We start from the raw sequence: 26,007 nt of genomic DNA, 5'->3' as shown, positions 1-26,007 counted from the left end.
ACTTCTTATGCTTGTTAGCCCATTGACTGTGTGAATTACTAGCCCATTATATTGAAGTATTGCAGACTTTTTAAAGTGTTGTTTCTCTGCAATGGAAACATACAATCTGATATTGTTAATCCTCATTCATTACTTACGCCTGGGTTATCGGTTCCGACCTCGGAACAGAGCCGGCCATCTTCCAAGCTCGCGACAGCCACAAACTCTCGAGCCAGACTCTTACCCACAATTCCCCTATTCCTGTTACCCCAGATTTTGTTTGCCGCATCGCCATTCAGTCGTGTCAAGCCACTTCTCTTGAGCTAAGTAAACTTTGATAATACTTTATCGTATTACAGTTATTCTCTGTTTTAAATTTGTTGAATAGTTATCTCTTACCCTAACGCATCTAGAAACTCCTTTTGGTTTCCTCTAGCCCTTCTTTCTTACCGTGAGGTAACTCCTTTACCATCATTGGTAAATTCTTTCCTGCTTTACCTTTGGGTATTTCTTGTACCATTGTTGGTACCTTCTTCTTCCTTCCTTTTCTTCTTCACCCTATCATGGCAGAGAAAAAAGGTAGTCCAGGATTTAAAAGATGTGTGGATTATGGGCATAAATTGCCTATTTGGGATGCACATGTTATGTGTTTACTGTTTGGGTGTGCCTCGCTTGACTGTTGACCCGTCTTGTGAGATTTGTGCTAATTTCTCTAACAGGACTTTGGTGGAAAGGAAAAATAAGCTGATTTTAAAGGGAATACTTAAATCTTCCTTTTCATAGGCTATTTCTGGGGCAGAGGCTTCAACCCCTCCTAGTTCACATAAGAAAAGTCAAGTCTCTCCCGTCGTCTCCTGCTGGGGACAACCAGGAACCGAGACCTAAGAAGGCCAAACTTTCTAGTTCAGATTTGACTTCCTCGGCCCCAAGGCTTTTGGTGCCTAGTTCTTCGGCACCACCCATTACTTCGGCACCGAGTTTTGTGCCCTATACATCATCGGAACCGATGGGCAGATCTTTCCGGCGGTGATGATTGTTCCAACGCCAGCTTCTGCTTCGACTCCGACTATTTTCACGGCACCGACTATTCTGTCGGTACCGACTACCTCGTTTTCCACACAGACTTTTTTGGCAGCTACCATAGTGCCAACTACCACTTCGGCAACGACCTCATCGGTGCAGACCTTATCTTCAGCACCGATGATCTCCTCGGTGCAGACGCCAGTAGTACAAGCCTTTACGGCTCCGTTGTTTTCGGTGCAGAAGCCTATTTTAGCACTGTCTAAAGACCCCTTTGCGGGCACTGAGTTTCCTGCATCCTTGAATAGACCTGACTCCCCTTCAGCTATGTCTGTGAGATCCACCAGAAGCCTCTGGGAACATGATGTGGTGCGCCTTATGGATCAGTTGCTTTTGGCCAGAGGTATCCAACCCTCCATGAACTACTGTTTCTTTGGTGGTGGTCACCCTTCTCCAAGGACTCCTACTTATTTTCTTCCTTCATTGCCTTTGAAGCCACCTGCTGTAGCAGAGACTTCCCTCATTTCAGCTCCTTTCATGGACCTCATTAAGGAGTCGCAGTCGCCTTTGGGACAGGAGAGACTTGTCACTCCAGTCACTGCTCTAGATGCTAGTTGTGACGTACGTACTCCTGTTTTTCACAGCCATCCAGGGACTCTGAGTCGACGGGCTGATTTGCTTGAGAGGGGTGTTACCTACTCGGGTGTACCAGCTTTCCAACTCATGAAGAAGGCTCTCGCGTCTGTTGGCAATCCTGTGCTGTCAGTGCCCCCGTCCTCCTCTGGATCTCAATTTACACAAAACACCTCTGGTGGACACCGGGTACAAGGGCCTCAGGACACACTCCCACTGGAGGCTCCTCTTGCTCTGTCTTCTTCAGATTCTCCCACTGAGGAAGTTCATCGCAAGAGTTTGTGTAAGAGGAAGCACGTGGACTCCCCATAAGAGTCCCTCATGGAAGACACAGACTTTGATGATGGGGAAGGATCCCCTCGGTCACCCTCTGAGGTATCCTTTGGAGATATCCTCTAAATACTTAAGCAGAGAGGTGACTGGCGGCCCTCTAACCCGACCTCTGAAGAGTCTGTGTTCCTGCAGGCCTTTCGTGCCCAGCCCCCTACCTCTTGGGTTACTCCACCTGCCGATGACCTTGTCCGGCTTGTCGTGCAGTGTGCATGAAAGACTCCTGATGCCGTTGACGCCATTCCCCGCAGGCCAGATAAAATCCTGTCCCCTCCACAGAGTGAGCCTCACTGGTCCAAAGGTGTTCCTGTAGATGCTTTGGTGGTGGCAGCCGCAACAAAAAAGGATCTGGTGGAAGAAAGCCAGACTGTCCACCCACCCAACAAAGAGTCCAGGGTGCTGGACAGATTGGGGAAGTATACCTTTGCATCAGTGACCTTTGCAGTCAGGTCCCCGAATTATATGGCACATTTTACCAGGCTTGAAAGAGACTTAATTTCTGAGCTCTCTGAAACCTTGGCCGGAGCTGTGTCTGATGAGGTCCAGGACAAAGTGGCCTCACAGTTAGCCACCCTTGAATCGATTTCTAACTCCTCCATGCGTCTGATTTCTCATGCATCAGAAGGAGTAGCTAGAGCAGCGGGTGCAGGCATAGTCATGAGACAGCATGCCTGAATGCGCTTGTGTGATTTCATGGAACCTTTCAAGGCTTCCTTTCTGAACTCTCCCATTGAAGCCTCTTTGTTGTTTGGACCCAAGGTTAAAGACACACTGGCTAGGTGTGAAAAGGACGGTAAGACCGTTTCTGCCGTGGGTGTCTGCTATTCTTCCCCTCAACAGGCTTTCTCCAGAAACCAGAAAAGTGGGAAGATGTGGCACAAAAAGTCTCAGCCAGACTCTTACCGTGACACACGAGCCGAGTTTTCCCCTAGATGCAGAGGGGGAAACTCATATGGAAGATGCCCCTTTCACGGCAGAGGAGGTCCACGTAACCAGGGTTCCAGAAATTCTTTCTCTGGCCAGTCCTACCAGCGCTCCTGAAGAGCGGCCCAACTGCCTTCCTCTGGAAGCGGTTGGGGGTCATTTCTCCTTGTACCCTTCTGCCTGGCTAACCATTGCCACTGATTCTTGGGTATGAGAGATAATAACCAGAGGTTATCATAGTCCCTTCGCTCTTTGTCACGCCCCACTAAGGAGCTTGCCCAACGTTCCACCCAGTCAAAGGGTAGAAGCAGTATTAGAGATTTCAAAGCTGCTACGAAAAAGTCATCCAAATAGTCCCACCAGACCAGATAGGATCCGGATTCTACCCAAGATTATTTTTAGTGCCAAAAAAGACCTGGGACTGGAGACCAATTTTGGATCACAGTGTGCTAAACAAATTCGTAGAAGTACAGAAATTCCGGATGGTCACAATATTGTCTATCCTCCCATTATTGGAGGCAGGTGATTGGATGTGCTCTATAGATCTTCAAGATGAGTACTACCACATAAAGGTGGACAGACCGTCGAGAAGATTCCTTCACTTCCGTGTGGGAGCCAGTCATTTCCAGTTCCGAGTACTGCCCTTCGGACTCTCTACAGCCCCCAGAGTGTTTACCAAGTGCATGGCAGTTGTCACAGCTCACCTGCGACTGCAAGGATTCCGGGTGTTTCCATACCTAGACGACTGGCTCATCACTGCTCCCACCAGACATCTATTGGAAAAAGCCTTGGCATACTCTCTTCACACCACAGAAAGTTTAGGTACAACTGTAAACTGGCAAAAACCCAACCTATCACCATCCCAGTCCATAGAATTCATTTGGGGTCCTGTTGGATACAAAAAACTGCACGGAATCGATTCCAGAGCACAGAATCTTAAGGGTAAAACAACTCATACCCATCCTCTCAAGGGAAAGATTGACAGCACATTCTGTTCTCCTGCTCTTGGGTTCCATGGCAGCTTCCATCACCATTGTCCCCCTCACGAGGTTTCACATGAGGCTTTTACAGTGGTTACTACTCACCCAGTGGTACCCTTTTCAGTCTTCTCTCTCATCCCAGATTCGGATGACCCAGAGATACAGACAACACTCAATTTGTTGGATGTCGCAGAACCCGTCACAATGGTCTTGCCCCTTCACACCCCAACAGCCCAAAGCCACAGTGACCACGGACGCCTCCCTGATGGGGTGGTGGGGCTTTTTCAGGGGAAGACAATCCAAGGCACGTGGTTGGACCTAGAGGCTCATCTGCATATAAATATCCTAGAACTGAGGGCGGTGCTTCTAGCGTTGCAAGCATTTCATCCCCTTCTTCCGTCGGGGACTATTGCAATACAATCGGACAACATGGCTGTAGTCTGGTACATCAACAAACAAGGCGGCACCAAATCTTACCCACTTTGTCGGGAGGCCATGAGGATATGGCAATGGGTGATGGCTACCAACCGCTTTCTTGTAACAATGTACATTCCCAGGAGTTCCAGCGTGATAGCAGACAGATTACTGCAACCACACGAGTGGTCTCTGAATCCTCTTATAGTGGCGGTGATTTTCAACTGCTGGTGTTTCCCTTGCTGCGACCTTTTTGCATCCCCAATCAACTACAAGTGCAGCAATTACTTTGCCCTGATTCCCCTTCAGGGACAGTCACCCAGGGACGCTTTAGTTCACGATTGGTCCTTGGGTCTGCTTTATGCCTTTTCCCTTCTTCCTCTCATTCCCCAGTTCCTGAAGAAATCCTGCCATTGCGCCATATTAGCCTCGGCAAATTTGGTTCCCCTTCTTATGGCCTCACCTGCTAGATCAACCATGGATTCTCAATCCGACTCCGGATTTGATCTCTTATCCACAGAACCTGATTCACCCCAACCTGAACAGCCTGAAGCTCACAGCTTGGCTCCTCCACTTTCAGTGATTGCCAGGCAGACTGATCTTTCTTCCCCAGTACGTGACATTCTTATTGCGTCTCATAAGTCTTCCACCAGAACTACTTATCTCAGCAAGTGGAAAAGGTTTACCATTTAGCTGAAGGAAAAAGAGATAGACCCTTTTTCAGCACCAGTGCCGGTGGTACTGGAGTACCTGTACAGTTTATTCCAATCCGGCCTATCTGCTTCTACCATTCTAGTTCATTTGGCTGCGATATCTAATTTTCAAAATGGTGTCCATGACTCTTCTCTTATATCACACAAATTATGCAAGACTTTTCTAGAAGGCTTAAATCATTTGAAGCCCCCTTTTAGAGAACCTAGACAGCCATGGGATCTGTCTTTAGTTCTGCAAGCGTTGACTATGGCTCCTTTTGAACCAACTTTTTCACGCAATCTTAAGTTTCTTTCTTTGAAAACTTTGTTTTTGGTCACCATTACTTCTGGCAGACGTATCTCTGAACTTCAAGCTCTATGCATCAAACAGGCTTACTTAATCTTTCATAAAGATAGTGTCATTGAGAACTAATCCTTCCTTCCTGCCAAAAGTGATCTCTGAAATGTCCATTAACCAATCCATTGAATTGCCAGTTTTCTTTCCCAATCATTTTAACAGAGGAGAGTATTGCCTACATATCCTTGACATTCACATGCAACTTTGTTTCTATCTGGACAGAACTAAGGCTTCTCGCAAATCAGATCAGCTGTTCCTGGCCTACTGTGGTCCTAGACTTGGATGTGCTGTTTCTAAGGTCACATTGGCTAAATGGTTAAAAGACTGTGTAGCATTTATTTACAAAACTCATGATATCCCTCTGACTACAGCCGTTAGGGCTCATTCCACTAGGTCGGTTGCAACTTCTGCTGCCTTTCATGCTAGAGCTTCTTTACCTGACATTTGTGCAGCTACAACTCAGGCTAGACCCCATACCTTCATCTGCCATTACGAATTGGATTTGGCCTCCAGAGGAAGAGCGTCCTTTGGTTCAGTGGTGCTCAGGAATGTCCTTCCATGAGATCTTCCCAGGAATAAAGGTAGCTGGGGACTCTGTCCCAGGCGTAAGGAATGAATAAGGATTAACGATATCAGGTAAAGAAGTTATGTCTTACCATAATGCTCCATCTGTATTGTTGATCCTCGTTCAGTCATTACAACCCTCCCTCCTTCCCCCTCCTGAGGCTTATGTGGATCTCATCATCCGGTTCTGTTAGATTCTTTGACCAGAGGTAACCTCGACTTCCTTTGATTTGCAAACTCAATCTGAGGTAACATGGACAGGGGAATTGTGGGTAAGAGTTTGGCTCAAGAGTTTGTGGTTGTCGCGAGCTTGGAAGATGGCCGGCTTGGTTCCGAGGTCGGAACCGATAACCCAGGAGTAATGACTGAACAAGGATCAACAATACAGATGGAACGTTATGTTAAGACATAACTTCTTTTTACACAGCATTTCATTATTTATCATCACTAATTAGAACAGCAGTTTAACATGATTATAAAATGGACTGCAGTAAAACTAGATTCTGACTGGGATAAGAGAGCACTAATAGGAAATAAGGCTGCAGGTACTGGTTCGTTGAGTTTATTCAGGCAACTTCTCTTATTGAAGTCTACGTCTTTTTGGCACTGATTTCCATATTCTTTTTGTAGATTCTGACTGGACAAGAGCAGCTTTTGCCTTGAGAGTTTACTGAAGCACACTGCCCTCCTAAATTTTAAGACAAGCATGTAGTTTACCAAGAATATTCCAAAGAGTGAGGCACTGAAAAGTTACATTTTGGGCCTTTTGCCCATTATTGGTTGGTGAAAGCAGCTGGATATAGGATGTGCTTGTGCCTAACTAGTTGATTGTTACCCCCTTCCTAATGCTTCCTTATCATGCTGTCTTGCTAAAGTAGTAATAAACGTGCACATTACTAACTTTAAAATAAAAGGGTATGTCAGTAAGTTGAGTTGTCAGTTAGTGATAGTCTAGAAGAATTAAAAGGCCATCAACTCCATACTTGATAACATTTTTCATTTTGCATTTAATAAGTACACATCAAATAAATCTACATAATGAAACAGAGGGATAGTGTGAGAGGTGGTGTTCCTAGTTGCACTGCTTCAGCCTGACTTTGGGCACAGACCCTGGACATTAAAATAACAGACTGGTTATGAGGCTTGACTGGTATTTACTGCCACCTGTACAGTACAGGCTTAACTCTGTAGCTATTTGTGTGTTGATATGAGGCCAGTGGGATCTCTAGCTACAAAAGAATGTATCTTTTGAAAGTGTTGTACAAACCAATCAGGTACCACCATGTGGAAAAAAGTGCACGTTACTTGACAACAAGGGTTGTGTAGTATTACTCTGTGTCAGGAACACGGGAGTCCTGTAGAACAAAATATATTTTTTCCTCTCTCATCTGGGTCAGAAAGATAGTAGACAAACTCCTTGTGGCAATATTTAAAGTTAATTACCAAGTTAAAATGTTCATATCGCCCAGAGACTCCTTGACTTCGTCAGTGCCAATGCATTGGATCAGCTGGTTGACACTCCCACAAATGGTGAAAATATCCTGCACCTGGTACTAACCAACATGAGTAGCAACTGTAGCACCACTACAGTGTCATCCTCCTTGATAAGATCCGACCATAAAGCGTTAATTTTCAAAGTCAGCATCTCTCCTGGCACCCCCCAATCAGGGTCAAAACAAAACATTTTTTCCGAAGTCTCCTGAGGGCAGGTATAAGCAGCTTCACAGCCACCTTCCCTTCAGCTGAAACTAGCACTAATGTCCAAGCCTACTCCAAAAAACTATATGAGAACCTACATAGCTACATGGACTCCGCAAGACCTGATAGGACCAAATCATCTTCCTCAAGGAAGAGTGAACCTGTCTGGTGGACAGCAGCAGCAATAAACAAACTATATAATAAAAAGGAAAACATTTCTGTCCAGGACCAAGAAGGAGCAGGTGCCAAGTTGGAAACAATCTCTACTTTGTCTGAACAAGCAAATAAGGTCACTGGTGAAATCCTCCTTAAGGCTAACTTTGAGTCCAGTTTGGCCACATCCACTAAGGACATTCACAAGGCCTTCTTCCCATACGTCCGCAATCTCAAAGGTAACACCCAAATCTGCTCTGAACTGGTGGCCAAAAACACCACATACACAAATGTCATAGATATAGCCAACCTGCTGGCAAACCGATTCAGTAAAAACTTCACCCCCCCATCCCCCGTCAGTAAACCAGGACATCCCCAGCACCTGCCCCCTTCCCATCATCACCAGGGAGCAGGTTCTTTAATGCCCTCTCAAAGGCAAAAAATACAGCCTCCATGAGACCCGACAACATCCCTGGCTACATCCTACATGAACTCAGGCATGAGCTGTCAGCACCATTAGGCACCCTATTCAACCAAAGCCTGACCACCGGCTTCATCCCAGCTTAATGGAGGACACCCACTGTCATCCCTCTACACAAAGGTGGAGCATCCACTGATCCAGGCAGTTATAGACTCATAAGCCTAACTAGCCTGATCTGCGAGGCCATGGAACACATTATCATAGACCTTTTAAACAAGGGCATTGGCAACCTCCAAACGCTTGACCACACACAGTTTGGTTTTGTCAAAGGGAGATCATGCCTGTTAAACTTGAACGACTTCTTCAAAACAGTCAGCAGAGCCATGGACGTGGGGAAGACGGTGCACACTGCCTACCTTGATTAATCCAAAGCTTTCAAAGCAATTCTCCACTCAGGCATACTAGATAAACTCTCCCAGCTAGGTATCAACCCGTATGTTACGAGACAGGTAGCTAACTGGCTCACTCATAGAACCCACTTAGTCAAACTAGGGGAAGTCACCTCTAGTAGTAGACCCGTAACAAGCGGTGTACCCCAAGGATCGGTCTTGGTGTCTCTACTGTTTTGGATATACTTTTCTGAGGTGCAAGCCATAAATAGTGGTCTGTGGCTGACCAAGTTTGCAGATGAATGCAAGCTGAGCGCTGTCTTAAATTCACCTAGTGATGTGAACGTCCTCCAAGAAAGCCTTACTCAAGCTAATGACTGGTGCCAGAAGCATGGCCTCAAACTGAATGCCAAGAAATGCATTATCCCCTTTGGGGAAAATAGTTTCCCCACTAATTATCACATTAATAACAACATACTAAGCATGGAGTCAGTCATGAGGGACTTGGGCACCCACGTTGATAGCAACCTGTCTTTTGACTACACGTTGCCTCCATTGTATGGAAGGCTTTCTACATGGCCCACCCCATAAGTAAGGGTATTTCATCCAGGAACAAGGAGGTCATAACGTTCCTGTACTCCTCCTTTATCAGACCCATTATCGAGTACAGTGCCCCCTTTGGCATGTACCTTGCCAAGCACTTGCAGCAGCTGGAGAGACCACAGAGATTCCTGACCAGGAAAATCCAGGGTCTCAAACACCTATCCTATACAGTTAGGCTAAAAGCCCTGTCTCTCTACTCAGTCTCTTACAGACTGCTCAGAGGTGACCTGTGTCTGGCATACAAGGCCATCTCAGACCCAGCCTTGATGGAGTTGCTGCATATCTGTAAGTCAAACTCCACTCACACAACCCACATGCAAGGCCTCAATCTGGTCTGTGACATTAATAGAACTTGTTGGCGGGATAGATTTGCCTCCCAAAGACTCCCCAATCTGTGGAATAGACTCCTTCTCCACATCATGCAGAGTACCTCACTAGCTCTTTTTAAAAGGAACCTGGATGACTGGATGGGAAACAGAAAATACACCCCTGGGATCCTGCCTGTGTCCCTGCTGGACAGGGGAAACAGATGCTGACTTTGTGGGAACATGGGCAAAATTCTTGGCTAGGCTTATAAGGGCCTCCAGGCTGATAGCCTAATATCGTCCTATGATCCTATGAACAGCATCTCTGTGTCACCAGTATCAAATGTTTTGAAGAGAGTCAAGACCAAGAACTACTGGTTTCTCCCTTGTGTACCTGGCTAAAACTTAACAGCCTTTATTTAATTAGCCACAAGGGAACCTGATTGAAAATAAAATGTTGCCTCTTAAGTTGCTTTGGTCGTGTTTTAAGTGGGATGCTAGTGACAGAAGGAAAGTGTTTTTTGCGTTAGTTTCTTTAGGTTGCATCCAAAATGTCAGTGTGTTGTTTTACATTAAGTTATCCTTTTTGAGAACTGGACACGTGTCACGGCTACACAGTATTTATTACCCATACACTTGCTGTTGGTTAGTATTTCTTTGAGTTTGATTATCTGACTTGAGACACCACATAGACTGTACTGTATTTTAACTGCCTGCATGAACTCTTGGACCTTTACACAGTCTGTGTAATTTTTTTTTCAGGGATTCCTGGTAACTTTTTTATCTTAAATTTCACACATTTGAGTAATAAACATTTAGTCTGTTTGAGTCTTTGGGAAAGGGCCTCTGCAGTCTGTAAACTATTAGATGGGTGTGTGGTTACCACTTATCAGCTTGCCAGTGGCTTATTACAGCACTGGAAGGCATTCACCGAGGTTTTAAAAGCACATTTTAGCTTACTTGGCTTGAGCATAGTCATTTCTCAATATGGTTATGAGCTGTTGGCATTATTTTACTTGCATTTTATATACAGCATACATTTGTACATGTGTTATTACTTTAATTCTAGTTTATTTTTCTGTAGTATGGTGTAATGGTATACTGAGTCTTCAGGCTTCCAGGTAAAAATAAGCACTGCTGCTGTTGCGTATTTGGTTTCTTTATAATTCCATGTTTATTCAGTTTGTGTTTATTGAGTTGTGGCCTGGCAGCTTTTAGAAGAGGACAGGTAAGTGGTGTGAAGGCAATGATGAGGACTGGTTGGTGCATCTATGGCATTTAGGAAGTACAAAATCGTAATATATCTCTTCCAGTCCACAAGTGACCTTGGACCCAAAATATGCTGTTTTATTCCTCCTTTTTGCATCAGAAAAACTGACTAGAGGGTGTGCTTTTCTTTTGCTTTCAGCTGTCCTTACGGACTTTTCTTTCTGTACTTGGGGAATCAGTGCCACAGAGTCTGATGCTGTGAAAGTGGGCCTGTCTGTAATACTGTGCTGACTTTTTTGAGTGCATTGAATTCTAATTATCATTTCTGGATAGGTGTTAAGCACAGATAGTAAAAGTAAGGAATGTGAGTTGGAGGTGTCAGTATTCAATGTTCCTTACCACCCACTTCACCACCCAGGTTATAAAACTAAAAGGAGTTTGGTTTTAGGAAAATGGTTAGGAAAAAGGGCAATTAATGCCCAAAGCCTGTGTAACAAACTACGTGCCTTCCATGCCTGGCTCTCTCATAACCTCCCTGACATAGTAGCAGTCACAGAAACTTCACTCAAACCCCATCTGAAAGACTTCAAACCCCCCTCCCAAAATAAAGTCATTAGAAATGACAGAACCCACAAGAAAGGAGGTGGGGTAGCATTACTCTTTTCCTCCTCCCAAACAGTAACACCATATACTAACCCTATACCAAAATTCAGTACAGCTGAATTGAACCTAGCCCCCCTAAAAATCAACAACCACAAAAATATAGCCATAGCCGCCCTTTACATCCCTCCTGGAAATAATATTCCCCTTCTAGAAGACAAACTTTTTTGGTTCTCTGCTAATATCTCCAATGAAACTATCATTCTAGGAGATGTTAACATTAACTGGTCTTCCATTCAGTCAAGCACCAGCTCCCACGCCATCAACTTGTACAACTTCTCCCAGATAGTTAATAGTCCTACTAGACCTAACAAAAACAACTCTTCAGGAAACATCCTAGATTGGATATTAGTTTCCCACCCTAAAAATATCTCAGACAGTGGCACTTTGCCTGATTCTTCAGTGACCACTTGCCTGCTTTCATTCGTAGCACCCCCTCACCTATACACGTACAACATAACTATATCTTAACCCATAATCTCAAAGATTTCAACCCAAAATCCTTTTCAGATAACCTAAAACTAATAAACTGGAACTCTCTGAAAACTTTTCCTCTTGATGAAGCAGTTACTTACTTTAACACTATATTTACCAACCTTCTAAACTTCTGTGCCCCTCCCAGAACTAAAAGAGTAAAATCCACCACTGCCCCATGGCTTTCCAAAGGCACCCTAGCTCCCATGCATACTCATGACAAAGCATGGAAACTCCACCAAAAACTTAAAACACCCACTCACTCACCAAATACAAACAACTCCACAATATAGTAAAAAAACTAATTGTGTCTGACTGCAGATCCTACTTCTCTCAACTCCAAACCAACCATAAATTCAATCCAGAAAAGTTCTGGAATAGTATCGGCAACCTCCTAACTCCTGGCCAAAAAAAAAAAACAATCCCTGCCCTGACCCCTACTTCACAGACCACTGCATTCCCTCCAAATTCAACACCTTTTTCCTAGACTCTATTACTAAACTCATCACATCCTTCCCCCACAACTCTAGTGCTCCATCAACACCTATTTCCCATAACCCCCTCCCCTAACACTCTCTCTCTCCCCACCCCTCTCTCTTCTCCTTCAAACCCCTCCCAGTATTCACTATAAAAAAAACTCTGTCATGGCATGATACTGAAGAACGTTTAATTGAATTTTTGCAGTTTATGAGTGCCCCTGACAACCTTCCAAATAACCTCCTCAAACTAGCTGCTGATGACATTGCACTCCCTATCTGCATATTAATCAACCGGTACATCCAAGAATCCTACATACCCCTTCTCTGTAAAAAAAGCCCACATCATTCCTTTACATAAAGGAGGCAACAACACTGACATCTCTAACTTCCGCTACATCGCCATCCTCTCCCCAATCTCAAAAATCCTCGAAAAATGTATTCACCTTCAGCTCTTACCATACCTCCTAGACAACCACCTACTTACCCCTACACAACACAGATTTAGACCTGGTAACAGTACCACCACCGCCCTCCTGTCCTTTCTTGAAAACATCAGCCACCCCAGCGAGTCTGGTAATATTGTCTCTGCTCTTCTTCTAGACCTCTCTAGGGCCTTTGATACAATATCCCACACTCTTCTTCTTTCTAAGCTCACACAACTCAGTCTCTCTCCCTCCTCTCTGAATTGGTTTTCCAGTTATCTCTGTGATAGACAACAAGCCGCCAAATGGAATAATGCCATCTCACCTTACCTTAACAATCAGACTGGCATTTCCCAAGGATCTATCCTGGGAACCTCTGCTATTCAATATCTTCATAAATGACTTCTTTAAATGTATCCCTTCAGACAATTGGAGAACAAGCTATATAAGTATAAGCGACTGCAATGGCAGCACTTTCATTTAGGGGCTTCTCTTAAGTTCAGTGTTGCACCAAGAGGGCTCCGAGTTTTAACTATGCCCAGTTATGAGCAAACTTGTCCTGAGCTACTGAGGCGTTGGCAGGTATTAAATTTGGAGTAAAGTGCCAAGTATATGCAACTTTTGATTGATTTCTTCCGACTGGAAGAACAAAAGTTGTACAATGACATTCATGCACTGCTGAATGAGATTTTCGATACCTATCCAGAAGAAGTTCTGGGCGATAAGCTAGACAATTTATATGAGAACATTCTTGGATATGATAAAAGGCTTTCAGCCACTAAAACTAGGAAAATCCAAAGAGATGTTAATGACTTCCGTGAAGGGACTGTTTTCTCCTGGAATAGAGAGAGAAACAGTTCAGATTTACCTCCACAATGTACTGCAGGAAATGGGCAGAGACAAGAAAACATGAGGACAGTTAATGTACCGGCTACGCTGAACCTACAAGCTCCCTCTACTCCTGCTGACATCGCTATTACATCGGAGGAGTTTCCACCTCTTCAGCCACCTGAAAACACATTATTTGATGTGGCTGTTACTAGTTTGAGCAGTAATGCTGCAGGATGTAGCTCTAATGTGACTGTGAGCAGTGGATCTGTTGTAAGGCAGAAATCTGCTATGGCGCCACGTAAGAGCCCCAATAAGAATGAACAGAGGCTCAGTTCACCGAGTTCATCACAAGAGCATTTTTTGTTGAAGAACCCGCTCCCAGTAAGAGGAAGATCCAGGAGTCGGTTCACAAATCCAAGAGTACGGCGAATGCACAGTGTCAAGGAAGAGACCAGGACAGGGAAAAGAGCCAAACAAGTTTAGTATTTAACATTTCTTCAACTGTGCTAACTGAGTCACAACTGTCTTTATTGAATAAAGGCTTAACTTTTGTTCCGGCTCAAAAAGCCGAATTAGTGAATGTTCTACATGATTTACGCTTGTTTGGTAGGACTTTGACCCTAAAGACAATGTTCAGAGACACTGTGCAAGGAAGCTGCATTTTTAAAAAAACAAGTACTTTTGTTCCACCTACAAATACCATTATTGAGTTATTTACTGATGTATGTGACAAACAGCTAAGGGAAAAGTTTGCTGAAGGACAGAGTAATGTATTTTTTAACATGTCTACTGATGAAAGACCAGCTTTATTTGAACTAAAGCATTTGATTAGTGTTGAAATACGACCAGCGGATAAGGGGGGGTGGCATTGTAGTAGTAGATAAAGAAATGTATATAAATAGTATGATGAACCTCCTGTGTGATGTAAGTACATATGCATTAATATCTTCTATTGTATTGAAAGGTGTGATAGTGAAGGTGCAATTTTTTGTGTTTGATTTGTTGGTCACTGGAATGATTTCAGAGTCATTATTTGAATATTTAAAGGTTGAATTGCCAGTGATTCCTACGATGTATGGTTTACCGAAGGTGCATAAGAATTTGCATAACCCCCAATGTGACCAATTGTATCTAGCAAAGGTTGGGCAACCGAGCCGCTTTCAATATTTGTGGAAAAGAACTTACATGTATATCTGAATGAATGTGAAACTGTTCTGAAAGATACTAAAGAGTTTTTGAGTGACCTAAGTAACTATTTAGAGGTGCTAACAGGTCCTTGTTTCTTTGTCATTTTAGACATAGAGTCCCTATTCACTGTTATTCCTAACAGTTGGGGGATAGATAATATAAGGGAACTACTATGTGATAAGAATGTATATGCTGGCAAGGTTAGGCTCATTTGTGCTCTGTTAAAGATTATTCTTGAGAATAATGCATTTGTTTTTGGAGATGATTATTATATACAGAAGGCTGGTGTAGCTATGGGCACGGCTTGTGCCAATAGCTATGCCACCCTTTCACTGGTTAATTGGGAGGTGAAGAATGTTCTTTCTAACAACGCATATTGTGTCTTGATTAAATGGTACAAGCATTTTGTTGTTGATATTTTTTTGTTGTGGCATGAAACTGAAGAGCGTTTAATTGAATTTTTGCAATTTATGATTGGCATGAGTAGTGTTTTGAAGTTCACATATAAGTATTCTCCAAAAGAGATAGAATTTCTGGAAGTGAAGGTCAGTAAAGATGATCTGTGTTGTTTCCACCACTATGTATAGGAAAAAGGTGTGGAAAAATAATGTGCTACGTAATGGAAGTATGCACCCCAACCATACTAAGTTGAATGTATTAAGAAGACAAATTTTCAGAACCATGCGCTTGCACAGTGATGATGAAACATTGACATTAGCATTCGCCACACTTAAGAATGAATTTGTGGATAGGGGCTATAAGGCTTGTGTTATTGATTTTCAAATTGATGAAGCTTGGAAAGAAAGACAAGGGAGATGTAGACCCTATTTTGGTAATACTTCTTCCAGTGCTCAGGTAACTGATGTAACCAGTATGACCACCCCAATTAATGTCAGAACTGAGAACAATGAGAGGATTAGGATGCTTTTGACATTTGCAAGCAACATACACATGGTATGTGATGTAATTAAGAACAATTGGGGCATTCTATCTACAGTTCAAGAATTGAACGGTGTGATAGGCAATTAACCTAGTTTTTCATTTAGAAGCAATAGATCTCTTAAAAGTCAGCTATGTTATAAGCCCCTCGGCCCTCAGAATTTTGTCCAGCTGGACAGGATTGGTACTTATGCTTGTAGGAGGTGCATGGCTTGTACACACATACATTTAGGTGGACAGTTTACACATCCACAGTTAGGTTTTAAGATAGACGGAACTTTGTATGCTGAGTGCCAGACAAAGAATGTCATTTACTTTTGTTATTGCACTGAGTGCTTTTCTTTCTATGTAGGCAAGACCAATCGTCTATTCAAGGATATAATCCTTGAACACTTAAGAGATATTAGAAATGCTAAGAACACTAGCGCTTTGGCCATGCATGTGTCTAAGGAAGGCCCTACACATAAGTTTAAGTTTTTAGTTTTGGAAATTTTGTATGGTAACAAAAGAGGTGGGGACCTTAAGAATAAAACTGAAGCTGTGGAGCAAAAATGGATACTTCGCTTCCAAGCCGATAAGCCACCAGGCTTAAATAGCAAAGTCTCATTGAAACCTTTTTTAGGTTCAAGGGTAGGTACTAGGCTATCTGCCCGAGGGCATTCATAAGCCTAGCCAGAGTATGTCAGCTTTTACCGCCCCATTGATTAATTAACTGAGCCTCTGTCAAGAAGAGCCAGTGAAATGATCCCAAGGGTGTATTTTCTGTTACCCATCCACTCGTCAAGGTTTCTCTCGAAGAGTGTTAGTGAGGGGCTCTGCCTAATATACTTAGGAATTTTGTTCCAAAGCATGGGGAGTCTCTGTGACAGGAATCTCTCCCTCCAGCATGTTCTATTTATTGTTGTGGCGAGGTTTAGCTCATTAGAGTGAGTGGCTCACAATGACTTGGATTTCTTTAGGTGGCACATGTCCATCAATTCTGAGTTGGACATGGCTTTGTAAGTCAGGCAAAGATCACCTCTGAGTAAGCGATATGCGACTGAGTATAGCTGGAGTTTTTCCAGTCGGGCTGCATAGGACATATGTTTGAGGTTAGTAATCCTCTTGGTGAGGTACTTTTGTGGTCTTTCCAGCTGTTGGAAGTGTCTTGTGAAGTACATCCCAAATGGGGCATTGCACTCTATGATGGGTCTAATGGGTGACGAGTAGAGGGGCACTATAACCTCTTTATTTCTAGATGCGAACCTTTTAGTAATTAGATGGGCTACATAGAAGGATTTCCTAACTACTTTGGCAATATGATTGTCAAAGGAGAGATTACTATCTGCCTGGGTCCCCAGATCTCTTATTACCACTTCTGTATTAAGGGGGCTGCCACCTGTGTAGTAATTCATGGGTGTTTTGTGTTTCCCGTACGGGATGACTATGCATTTTTTGGCATTTAGCTTGAGACCATGACTTTGACACCAAGTGTCCGTCTCAGTAAGGCTCTTTTGGAGAATGTCCGTGTCAGTCGGAGAGTCAATTATGGCTCCCAGTTTGCAGTCATCGGTGAAATTGGTTAGCCATAGTCCTCCTGTGTTTGCCTGTACTTCTGAGAAGTATATGCCGAACAGTAGGGGTCCCAGGACCGAGCCTTGTGGGACACCGCTTGTGACTGCATTAGAGTCTGACCTGGAGCCAGCTATTCTTACCATGTGAGTTCTGTCTGTAAGCCAGTTGGCAGCCCATCTCGTGACGTAGGGGTTTATGTTCAGGCTGGTGAGTTTTTCTATAATTCCAGAGTGGGAATGGTATCAAAAGCCTTGGCGAGGTCAAGGTAGGCTGTGTGAACTACCTTCCCCTCATCTATGGCCTTGGTCACTGTCTCAAAGAAGTCAACCAGGTTTAGTAGGCATGATCTGCCGTTATCAAAGCCGAACTGGGTCAGGTCAAGTGTTTGGAGGTTCCCAATGTCTTTGTTAATGAGTTCTATGACGATGCGCTCCATAGCCTTGCAGACCAGACTAGTCAGGCTTATGGGGCGATAGTTACCAGGGTCAGTTGTGGCCCCTCCTTTGTGGAATAGAATAACTGTTGCTGTGTGCCATTCTATGGGCACGTAGCCTGTGGAGAGGCTGAGGTTGAACAGTGTGTTTAGGTGGGAGGTTAGTTCGTTCTGTAGTTCGTGCAAGACGCAGCCTGGGACACCATCTGGCCCCACTGACGTTGTGCTTTTGGCTTTTGAAAGGGTTGTTTTTACCTGTGTGTCTGTGATTTTCGGGACATTACACTTTTCCGGTATTGTTGTGGGCCCTTTTGGGGGGGGGGGTGAAGTTTGCACTGAATCTATCTGCCAGGATGTTGGCAATATCAGTGGGTTCAGTATATTTTGTGCTATTTTGCACTAGCTCAGAGCATATCTGTGAGTTGCCACTTAGATTCTTGACATAGCTAAAGAAGGCTTTGTGGTTATCTTTCGAATCCTTGGCTATTTTTCTTTCAAAGTTAGCCTTGGAGGATTTTATGAGGGACCTTAGTTTCTTACTGATACTGATCAGGGATGTCTTACTTCTTGGGATTTGCTTTTTTTCTGAACTAGTTTCCTCCTTCTATTGTAAATCCTGTTTATGGCAGGGGTCCACCAGACTGGTTTCCTTCTCTTAGGGGAGTTAGTCTTGGTTTTGCTAGGGATGGAATGATCCATGCTACTTGTAGGTGCTCATAGAGTGTATTTGTAAAGGTTCCGGCATCTTGGACACTGTTATCCTTTAGCGTGGGGGCTGTGAAACATAACACGTCTGTCTTAAGTAAGGTGAAGTTTGCTATAGAAAAGTTTTTCACTGTGGTTTCCTTGGTTGGAGGTGGTGGTGTGGTGTGGGCATCCAGAGTGATTAGTTTATGGTCTGATCTAACCAGTGACGGGTTGACCTCTGGTGCGGAACACCTGTCACCCATGTTGGTGATGACCAGGTCCAGTATGTTTTCACCTCTGGTAGGGGAGTTTACCAGCTGATCCAGGGCATTTGAGTTGATAAATTCCAGGAAGTGCTGGACCTGGGAGTTTGTACTTGAGTAGTTTTCCCAGTTAACGGTAGTGTAATTGAAATCGCCAATATCAGGGTGCTCAGTAGGACCTTCATGTTTTCCAGCGTCTCTAGAAAGGTGGAGTGGGGGTCCTGGGTCATGTAGGGTGATCTGTAGCAGGCCACAATTTGCACTGAAGATTTGCCTGATGTTAGTTGCACATGGATGATCTCGGAGGTATCATGCTGCGCCACTAACCTGGAGGTGTAGGTATCCTTGATGAATATGGATACACCCCCTCCTTTTGTGTTTCGGTCCATGTTCAGTGGCCGAAATGTGTGGTATGAGTTGTAGCCCGGTAGTGCTGGGGTGCTCTGTGGAGCCTTGAACCAGGTTTCAGTTACTGCAGAGATGTCAATGCTCTCCATACTGAGGAGTGCTTTGAGCATGTGCATTTTGAGATTTAAACTCCTGACGTTGAGTAGCATAACCTCATTTTTTATTTCTGCTGTTTACGGAGGTGGGTTTGACTTTTGAGCCTTGCCTAAAAAAGGCACTATGGGGGCAGCAAGAGCCTTGGCCAGTATTCGAAAGCCTAGGGGTGACAGGTGCAAGCCGTCTCTTGTGAAGCAACGAGACATGTCAAGCATGTTGTCCCAGGCTGACAGACACTGGATCCCATTTGAATGACACCAGAAGCTTAGCCAATTGTTGAAATTGATCATTTTTTCTTTATACTGCAGTATCATTCTTGGTGAGGGCAGGATGCTACTCAGGATCAAGGTCATACCCGCCTGGGCTATATGATCAGAGAGCTCTTCCATGTCTCTTTTCATATAGTCTAGGGAGGTACGTCTCAGGTCATTCACACCAACATGAACAATGACAGAGTCAACTTGTTCTGGAGTGACCTGAGTGCTAGTGTTATGTGGCGGATTCTGGCTCCCGACAGGCAGCTAATAGTAACCTTCTCCTTGCCCAGCCTAGTGAGTGGGACGTCAGTGTGCCTGACTATAAAGTCGCCTATTACTAGTGTGTTAGGTATGTTATTTCGCCTTAAGGGCTGTGATTGTGCGGCACACTGATTTTGTGTTTTATGTGTTGTCTGGTTTGTGACAGGAGGTGCAGGATTTTTGGGTGTCTGCTTTGGAGGTCTGTGATGCTTTTGCAGGTTTTTATTTAGAGCCTCCGAGTATGACTTTGTGTATTTATGTGTATTTATTGTCAGTGCTGGTTTAGTATGTTTATGTGAGGCTGGAGGTGTGGTGCAAGTGTTAACCTTCTCCTCATGACTGCCTGTTCCAGTCTTGGGTGGAAAGAGCTTAGCCTCCAGTTTAGCTATATAATTGCATCTCTCGCATCTGTTAATGTTTTGTGGTAGGAGGAGAGGTTTGTCTGTGTACATGAAGCAGTTGTAACATTGCCTCAGGATACCCAGGTTCACCAGCTGGACTGGAGAGTATACCTGAAATTGCCCTTTGGTCATGCCTGAATAGTCGGGTGACCTGCTTAGTCGCTTGGTTGGTGAGGGGTGAATAATGAGCCTTGCCCTGCTGGGCAGTCAAGTGTCGGGGTATATTAGTGCTTGCTATTAGGTCTGAGCAAGTGCTGGATTGTAGGACACTTTTTAAGTGCTTAGGTTGTGAGTTAGACTACTTTCAAGGGAAAAACTGAAGAGGAGACTTGGTGGAGCCGGGATAAATTTAGCCCTAGCTAACTGACGCTGCCCACACGTGCAAAACCGCGTAAACACTGTTATTACAGCAGGGAAATGAAAGAGATAGAAATTAGCCCAAAATGGCCTATAGACTACTAATTTCTGGGCTGGAACCACTCCTCCAGGGACAGATGGCTGCTCAAAGCTCCCTCTCTCACAGGTGAGCAGAAAAACCTCCCTCTATCCAAGTTAGGTATGGGCAACTCAGAAAATTGTAACACAGCCCTGAATTCAGCACTAGCCTGAAAACTGGACTATACTAGCTTAGAAAGGTGGGAAAGAAGGGGAAAAAAATTAAAAGATAAGGCAAAAACAGTACAAAAAAATACACTTTAAACAGCTTTAAACGACTACAAACAGTAAAAAATACACTTAAAACAGCTTTAGATGACTACAAGCAATCAAAAAAGGCTTTTAAACAAATTACCCAATTAACCAGTAAAAAAAAATCCCAAAACTGAGCCCTGTTCCTGTAATCATTAATCAGACAAGTTCTAACTGCACGCTCTTGCCACTGGGGTGCAGAGGAACCTTCTCCAAAAAAGAAGGCTTGGATTAGTGCTCAAGTTATACAAACAAAGCTAGATTCAGCAGGCCTGGATCTAGTCTATGCTACAGCAAACAAGGCGCACCAATTTCAGTAAGAAACTGTTCAAATATGCAGGCACTATAAGTCTTTAACCAGAAATTCCCAGCTCAGAAGGGCAGAGTCTAGCCTCTCCTTCCACAAGAGTGCAGACCACGAACCTTTTTAATGTAAAATAACTGGCAACCAGAACTAATACACTTTTAGAATAACAGACACTAAGCCTTCCATCAGCAGTTCCCAACTTAGAAGGATGTAAGCTACCTGTCCTGCCACAACAGTGCAGACCGCAATCCTTCTTAATGTAAAACAACTGGTCTGAAGCCCAAGTGCTTAAACCAAAAGGCTTAGAATGATAGTTACACCAAGCAGTAATAAATACAATTGAGTACTTTTAAGATGACGCAAAAGCAAAATAAAGTAATAAAGTAGGAAGAAACACAAATACAGTAAAAGTAGATGAAAAAAGTGCATTTTTTTTTTGAGTGAGCAAATGAGGTGGGCCAAGGAAGAGTATCCAAATGCAAATTTACAAGAGGGGTGGGCAGTTTCAAAGCAAACAAGATTAACACCAAAACAAAAACAGGTAGGTTGGGTGGGGAACTAACTGAAAAAACAGAGCCACAACTTCCAGCTAGATAGTATTCAATGCAAGACAAATAAATCAATTTAAAGTCTGTATTATTTGAAAAATGTGCAGATAAAGATTTACTTAAATTCACTTATATGTCCAGTTGATTGCATGTAGGTCTTAGCTGGCCAAAGCTCAGAGTTTAAGCAGTAAATAATCCAAAATGTACCACTTATATATAAGGCAGAAACCGAATAACAATGAAGTGAACTACCCCCACTTATCACTGGCTATGCAGGAATTCTAACAAGCATTAACTGAAGAAACAGAGCCACAACTTCCAGCTAGATAGTATTCAATGCAACACAAATAAATCAATTTAAATGCTGTATTATTTGAAAAAAGTGCAGATAAAGATTTACTTAAATTCACTTATACGTCCAGTTGATTGCATGTAGGTCTTAGCTGGCCAAACTCAGAGTTTAAGCAGAAAATAATACAAAATGTACTAAATGAGCTAGAACTCTCAAACACTGAAATGAAAGTGTTATTGCATTTTCTGTTTGGGTTTAATGGTGACTTTGCTATTGTTCTTATGCATTGATATACATTTAGATATTTTATATTTTGACAGATTGTCTTTTACATGCATTTTCCTATGCATATGTTTTATGGTTTTAGCATAATAAGTGTCTTATTTGCAACTTTATATGTGTTTGTGTCAGCCATTTGTTAATTTTAACATGTTTATATATAGGTAAGTGGTTTAGATGCACTGATGATGAATGGGTTAACTTTGATATTTCATGTACAAAGTCACACCTTATTGGCCGACTAGCATTTAAAATAGTTGTATTGTAATGGAGTATTATTTTATATGGTCTGAAGAAGCAGAGAGTGTCCGTGGAAGCGCTTACCTACTTTAAATTAAAGTGTGCTGTGTGGAGCCATTGTACTTTTTGTTTATTTATCTACCATTTTTTGCTCTGTTGACTCCCTACCTAAACTGGCTCAATTAACACAATCAGCATTTGACAGCACAGACTTGGATGCAAAATATTCACTTAGCCCTTAATGAATCCAAAACAAAAATCATGATTTTTACCCCTTCTAAAAACTCCAAAATAGACACAAACACCTTTTCCATAGTTAGATGTAACAATACCTCCATCGAAATAGACTTCCATACTAAACTTCTTGGTGTCATTATTGACGAGTAGTTGAAATTTGACCTTCATCTCCAAGCCAACGTTAAGAAAACCCATAAGAAACTGGGAATGCTCTACCGGCACAATTGTTTCCTCACACCATCAACTAAGCTTACCCTGTCTACCACATACCTCTTTCCCTCCCTCTTGTACGGGCTCTTCTCCTCACCAACCTGCAAGCAACACTCAAAGGCAAACTATCATGCTGCTACAATAAAATTGCCAAATTTGCTACTGGCTCTAAATCATTCTCACACCACTGTTGTTCCCTACACTCCCTGAACTAGCTAAAACTACCTCCCTACCTATCTTACATTCAACTCTCCACTGCCCACAAACTCATTTTCAACCCTTCTGACTGCCCATCCCTCTCCTCCATTCTCACTATGCATCTCCCCACCCGCACCCTCAGATCTAACAATCAAAACCTCCTTGCTGTACAGAAACCATCACGTAGCCCAGGCCAACTTCTTTTATCCTTCTCCCTTGCATGCAAATGGAATTAAATCCCTCCCTCATCCATACTACACAAAATCTTTCCTCTTTCAAGGCACTATCTCTCCTCTTCGTGGGAATGCTCCTGCTCTCACCCATCCTAAACTCCACCTTCACTTCTCTTCTCATAGTGCCCCCACCTTAGCTCAATTATGCTTTCTGACAGCCACATATGGAGTTGAGGACAAAGGGAGTGTATATTTACATTTCCCCTTGGAATCTTCTACTGAAGTACTGCTGTTGTTTGCATTACTTCCTGCCTAACCCTCAATTGTCCTTGTCTAAATATACTGTATTATATCCTTATTCCTGTATTTTGTGATACTTCTTGCCTGACCGTCAACTGTTTGCATCTAACCTCTCTTGCATTATCTGTTGCTCACAAACATTTTAAACTATTACTTTACTTAAGCACTGTATAAATACCTGTTATATTTTTACTTTTTGTGTAAATTTAAGTACATACTGTGGAGCTTTTCTCCCCAGGCCTCCATTGAAAAAGGACTCACCTCAGCCCAATGGACTTTGCCGGTTAACAAACTTCAAATAAATAAAAATAATAAACTGAAGGAAAAAAAAAAACAAGATTCTGCAACCAAAGTTAAGTACTCCCATCTGAAAATAGTTAAATAGCTGGGGATATCCCTTAGTAATAATCTATCTTTTGTTATTAAATCATCACATTGTAATCAATAACATCAGTATACACGTATTATATATTTATTTATTTATTCATTATTTGTAGACCGGAAAAGTCCAACTAGGACAAGACCTATTTTCAGAAGAGGCCTGGAGAGAAACACTCCAGACGCATGTCTTTGGAATGTGGGAAGAAACCAGACTACCTGGAGGAAACCCACACGAACGCAGGGAGGACATGCAGACTCCACACAAAAGGCACCCCAACTGAGAATCGAACCAGAGAGCCTCATGCTGTGAGGCGACAACATTAACCGCTGCACCTCTGCGCCACCCATATTAATATAAAATAAATTAGTAATAACAGTTTCCATTGTTATGCAGTATATTTATGTTTTTTTTTTAGCAATTTTCATTGACTCCAATGTTACATAAGTAGCTAATTTCCTCCCTTCCCTTAAATCTACTGCTGTTCCTGAACTTTATTCTGCATTTATGGTTTCTATAAATTCCATTTATCTATGACATTTGTTTCATTTACATCTCATTTAAATGTTGATTTCCAAAATTAAGTTGTTGTCTTCATTTGATCTTCAACCTGTGGGTTACCGGATCCGGCACGGATCTGACTCGGCCACATATCCAGCATCTGATCCAAGCTCAAAGCTCCTCCCCTACCCATAATGCCCCTGGCTCCTTCCTCCCTTCAGATCTCATTTGCTGTGCTTCATGCCCTCATCGTGACCCATGCTCTCTGCTGATTTTGTGGGTAAGTGACTTGAGCTTCTGCGTCAGTTAAAACAAAACAAACAAAAAAAAAAAACATAGATCCTTTTCTATAACTTTCTCCTTGTCGCTTGTGTGTTTTCTGTGTGAGTCAGTGTGTGCTGTGCCTTAGGTTGGGAGAATGTCAGATAGGCTTCAGAAAATGTACAGAGTGTGGGCACAAGCTCCCCCCAGCTGACGGCCGCACTCTGTGCGTTGTTTGTCTTGGGACAGCCCACCTGTTTTATCTGTGCCTGGTTTAATCCCCAGGCACTGATGGACAGGAGGAACAAGCTTTTCCTCAAGGGCCTCCTTCCCTCTTCTTCCTCTGGGAATCAGGACCCTTCTGCCCTGGCTCTTACCTCGGGCTCCGCCCCGGCCTCTGGGACTCAACTCCCACCAAGAGGTCCGAGGATGGAGACAAGTCAGCTAAGTGAAGGTGTAGGCCCAAGAAGCGATCCCCAGATCGCTCTGCTTCGGCCGGCCCTCCTACTAAAGTTAGGTCGGCTCCAAGGCCGGAGTCTCACCAGAGCCGGAGGAGCCCCAGACCCGGTTGCCAGCTCAGGCCTCCCCTCACCGCCCCACTAGGCCGATGTCAGTGGCCTCCTCTTCCCGATCCAGCCGTAGTCTTACCAAAGCGGAGGTGGATAGGATGATGCCGAAGTTCATCCGCACCCAGATCTAGATGGGAGTTTTGCCTGCCCCTCTTCCTCCAGAGTGGGGAGCACAGTCCGCATTCATCCCAGTTACTCCTTCTCCGATCTGACACCCGGGTTTGGAGCCCTTGGATCCGAGGACTCTTGGAGTTGAGGGGCTGGTACCGCGACACCAGCCATGGCCCTGAGCAGGTCAGATCTGACTAGCTTGGATCCGACAGGTTCTCGGATCTGTAGCCTTAGTGTCAGATCCAAGGGGGTGGTGTTGGTTTCTAGTTTGTCGGAGCAAAGCCTTCCCTTTGGTATCTCTGTGCCTGGAGATTTGGCTCTAACTCCCCTGTTGGGTCAGAGGGTGACGGCTCCTTCTTTTGTCCTTTCTCAGGATGTCCATTCCCCTTCAGCTTTCGACATGGTGGAGAGGATATTTGCGATTCCTTCGAGACACTTGACAATCTCATCTTCGGATTCCACCCTGGCTCCCTCTGTTTCTGGTGCGTATCTGGCCATCTTACCTTCTCAGGGATATCCTGCTGCCTCTTTGCCCCAGAGTGCCCCCTGTTGGGGACAAAAAGACGTTGGTGAGTCCTCCCCAGAGACCCCTATTGAGGGGGTCCCTCACAAACGTAAGTGCAAAAGGTGGCACTTAAGACTCCCCACTGGAGTCCCTCACCAAAGACACCGATTTAGAGGAAGGGGAAG

The 26,007-nt window shown here is 43.7% G+C and overlaps 1 protein-coding gene across 1 annotated transcript in view; it reads left to right on the top strand.

The window, feature by feature from the left end:
* The window catches only part of ALDH2 (aldehyde dehydrogenase 2 family member), a 1,229,710-nt gene that overhangs the window by 670,015 nt on the left and 533,688 nt on the right, over window positions 1-26,007 (top strand). The window lies entirely within an intron of this gene.

This window comes from Protopterus annectens, chromosome 4.part0, assembly GCF_019279795.1.
Source record: "Protopterus annectens isolate FY-2018-M chromosome 4.part0, PAN1.0, whole genome shotgun sequence".
Taxonomy (NCBI): Eukaryota; Metazoa; Chordata; order Ceratodontiformes; family Protopteridae; genus Protopterus; species Protopterus annectens.
This window is presented reverse-complemented; position numbering and strand designations above follow the sequence as displayed.